The sequence below is a fragment of the Arachis duranensis genome, chromosome 5, assembly GCF_000817695.3.
Source record: "Arachis duranensis cultivar V14167 chromosome 5, aradu.V14167.gnm2.J7QH, whole genome shotgun sequence".
Taxonomy (NCBI): Eukaryota; Viridiplantae; Streptophyta; class Magnoliopsida; order Fabales; family Fabaceae; genus Arachis; species Arachis duranensis.
Window position 1 is genome coordinate 102,746,420 of NC_029776.3, and position 4,593 is coordinate 102,751,012.

Sequence of the window (4,593 nt, forward strand, 5' to 3'; positions counted from 1 at the left end):
CCCTCCTTGGAAGGGTTTGTGAGGGTGAAGAAAAAGAGGAAAACATCCACGGACACCGGCAGTTCGAGATATTCACAGACCATCTCGAAACAGCGGATCGAGGCCCAGCTGTTCGGATGCAACTGCGACGGTGACACGGAAATTCGGTTTAAGAGTGCCATTTGAAAGGCTGAGAACGGAATGCGAACTCCGACTTGAGTGAACATGGCTTTGTAGAACCAAATCCAGTCGGCGACCTGGCTGGGTCGGAAGTTGATTTCGTACAAACGCTCGTGAGGAGCCAGGACGAAAACGTCGTAATTGGCCTCCTCGTCGGTCCCGCCGCACAAATACCCGGCTTGTCGGAACTCGGTGAGCTCCTCCTCGCCCATTTGATTGGGTGATTCCCTTATATCAGAGACGACCCAAGCATATTGGTCGTACGCCGCAGGGTTAACGGATGCCCGGGAGACCGTGCGAGCCATACCTACATGGGGGTACCATCCAGTTAGTCTAAGAGATCGGTTGCCCAGGCCGAACACAAACACCACCCTCACGACTTCCCGACTAAGGCCGAACAAGACTAAATGGCTAAAAGAACGAGAAAAAACCTACCCTGGAATGGTACTTTTCCCCCTAACACGTCTACTCGCAGCTAAAAGGCTACACGGTAACTTCAAAGAACCAAGCAACAAACGAACAGAAATAATGCATAAAAAGGGGATGATTCAAAAGTTACCTGAATTGATGAAAGGATGATGAAGTTGAGAATCTGGAAAATGCAAGAAACACGAACGGAGGCACCACAGCAAAACCTTGTAGCAAGGAGGAAGAAGGGAAGAATAGGGAGTGCGAAAAAGGTGCATAAAGTGCAGAAATACCAAAACCACTCGTTTAAAAACTGCCTCCAGAGCGCGAAACACCTGGGGGCAAAATGGTCTTTTCAAACGGGGTTTTTTACCCCATTATGAGCATTCAATGCTCGGCGCAGGAAACGAAGCAATGAAACGGTTGTTCGAGCAACCAAGAGACGCGCGTTGGGGGCATATCCTCCCCACGAGCAGCCGACCAGACGAGATGCGAGACGACACGCCATTGGTAGCTCCCACGACTACCATTGGCGCGTGGGGGCACTGTTACGGCCCGGCCCAGAATCAGCTTTGGGTCGACCCGACCCAAGCAACACCCGACCCGGACATGCGCCCCCCAACCGACCCGGACACGCGTCCTGTACGGCTCACACACGGCTGCAGGACAGCGTCCTTGGGAATATGGGCCTGTCCCATAAGGGGCCCACTACTGACATATATATAAGGGGAAGATTGGCTCTTCCCCCGAGGTACGTCACATCTTTTCAACCCTTTATTCTGCTCGCCTGCACATTGCTGACTTGAGCGTCGGAGTGTCTTTGTAGGTGGCACCCCCCTCTTCATCATCTCTCCACAACAAGTGCCCGGCTACTCGTCTACCCGTAAGCAGTGCGACCCAAGCCAAGGCGTTCTCACCCCTACATCTGTCCACCCGATCTGTTCGGAACCCGATTAACGAACAGTTTTCCAATAAAAAACAACATGAGCTTGAGGATGAGAAAGATGACAAAGCAGCATGGGGCATAAAGAAGAAGCAGATAATAGAAGGCACAAGTACATAACACTTTAAAATTGAAGGAAACTCATTCTGCCTCAAATTAAAAAAGTAAAGACGGAAGAAATAAAGAATATATAACTATTGGAGTTTTTGAAAATTTTTTTAAATTAATTAAATTAAATTTTATGATATTTTGAGTTTAAAATTTATTAAGATTTATAAAATTATATAAATAATTGAGTATTTTTATTTAAAGTTTTATATAATTTAATTGAATAATTTAAAATTTTGATTAAGTTTATGAACTAAAAAAAATTTATTTATTTATTTTTAATCTTAAATTAGAGTATTTAATTAAGAATAAATTATAAATTTAAAAAAATAAATAACACTTTTTTTAAAGTTAATTATGTTAGATTAAATTTGATTTTAAATCAATACTCTACTCAAATCTTACTTTCCAAATCAAAAACTCTAAATTTCTAATTCACTAATCTTAATATTATCGCCTCACCGCCACCACCGCTAATCCCTTTTTCCCATATACACATAATACAACAGCTTCAGCAAACAAAAAAGAAAAGAAAAGAAAGAAAAGGAGAAAAAATAGAGAGGGAGATCCGAGAGAGTAGAGGAGATGGGAGAAGAAGGAAAGGAGGGGGGCTTTGCCGCCACCGTTGCACGCCACCACCGCCGTCATGACACCAATCCACCACACAAGGAGAGAGGGAGACCTTTGGGCTAGGGTTCGGCCTCCGACATGGTGGCTGCAGTATCCCTCGTAAATCTCACAAAGTATGTAACCCGTGTCATCGGATTCTATGCACTTGAGGAGGGGTTGGGACAATTTTCGTTTGTACAATTGCCCTGCGATTATGGTATACTTCGTGGCTTCCTACTTTATGCGCTTTGCCTCTTTCGGATCCTTGGGTAGACTGTCTTCGGTGAGGTATCGTAGGATTGGGAAACTCCAGAAATTTGATATGGTGAGGTTTGTCGTGGTTGTAGCTGAAATAGATGGTGTCTTGATGACCTCCTGGATTAGTGATCGGTTTACCAAGACTATTTTCGTACTTACTAACTTAGAGAGTAGGTCGGCTCTTGCCTCTATAACTCTTATCTCAATTTTTTTTCCAGATTTTCCCTTTTCTTCACTGATTATGGGTCTTTAAATTTATAGAGTAGAAAACGATTGATATGATCATTAGAGTAATATTTGATTAATCATTTTGAAATTTTTTTAGGGATCATTAGAGTCTATTTTGTGGGGATTTTTTAAATAAATAATTTAACTATTTTAATTACCAAAATAAATAATTTGTAGCGTATTTATCAATTTACACTACATTTATTTATCTTGTTTATAGTATAAACGAGATATATATTTATAAATAATTAAATATAATTTTTAAAAATAATAAAAAATATTAATAATTTAAATTTAACCAAACTATTAAAAATGGAACGTTTCAAATAAAAGAAAAGATGAACAATTTTAAATAATATAGAAGATAAACATAAGGTGTTCATGGATCAGATCGAATCCGCATATCCACGGTGTTTATCCGAATTCGATCCGAAAATTGCGGATATGGATCCGATCCGCAAGGCTATCGGATCGGATCAGATCCGCACACTAATTGGATCGAATTGTGGATTTTGTGTTGGTATTCGCATATCCGATCCGCATATATGCGTATCCGCAAAAATAAAAAAATAAATAAGTAAATATTTTTTTATGTTTTATTTCAACTAACAATTATCATATATGTTGTATTATTTTAATTTATTATTTTAAAAAAATATGTTTAATATTATTTTATTGATATTTTTATAATAAAAATAAACTTTTAAAAATATTTGAGTTTTGCAAATATATCCGATATCCGATATCCGATCCGAATCCAAGCTTAAAAACTACGGATATTGGATTCGATCCGATGATTAATGTGCGGATCTGATCGAAATTTTGGCCATATCCGATCCGATCTGATCTGCGTTCACCCTAGATAAACACAGTCTATTTTAAAAAATTGGGAAGATAGAGTGTCCATTTTATATATATTTCAAAATAAACGTGTTAACGTGCTTATTTTAAATGGAGAGTCCATCTTTCCTATTATTTAAAATAGAACTGGTTTATCTTCCTTATTATTTAAAATCGTTCATCTTTTATATATATATATATATCGTTTACACTATAAATGAAATAATTTTTCAGGTATCTCGTTACAATGTAAACTAGATATATAAAAATTGAAAAAATAGACATATCTCGTTTACACTTTAAATGAAATACTGCAAAATTATCTTATTGATATTGTAAACGAGATAAATAAATGTGGTGTAAATTGAAAAATACGCTACAAATTATTTATTTTGGTAATTAAAATAATTAAATTATTTATTTAAAAAAACCTACCACCTTCATTGTTACATTCCTCATCATCATACTTTAATTTACTAACTTGTTTTTTTATTTTACTTTTTTTAATTAAGTTGACATGAGAATTTATTATTCTTTATTTTTTAGTTTTATTATTAAGATCTTTTTATTTTATTTTTTTGTGACATTTTGAAAACAAAATATTTATGGTATATAAAAAAACTAAGAATTTTATTTAGGTTCAAAGAAAAAATATTCTTATTAATAAAAAATTTAAAATGGACTAAACAGCGATGTGATGGTTGATTGGTTGCAATGATATTTTTGTTATTGTCTATTTTAATTTCCTGTGAGGCTGTGATGTATCACTATTATTGTTACCTTGTTTTTTTTATATATACTTATTATACTATAAAAACTAATTCAATTTTTTGTTATTATATATTTTTATTCTAAATAAATAAAAATAAAGATATATAATTTGATTACACGTTAAAGATAAATAGACAAATTTAAATATCAACAATAATATTCATTTTTCTTCACTCAAAGTTTTTTTTATTGAATTTTTTTAATAAAATTTTAATGAAATATATATTAAACAGATATCCAAGAAAAATTATTATTATTATTATTATTAT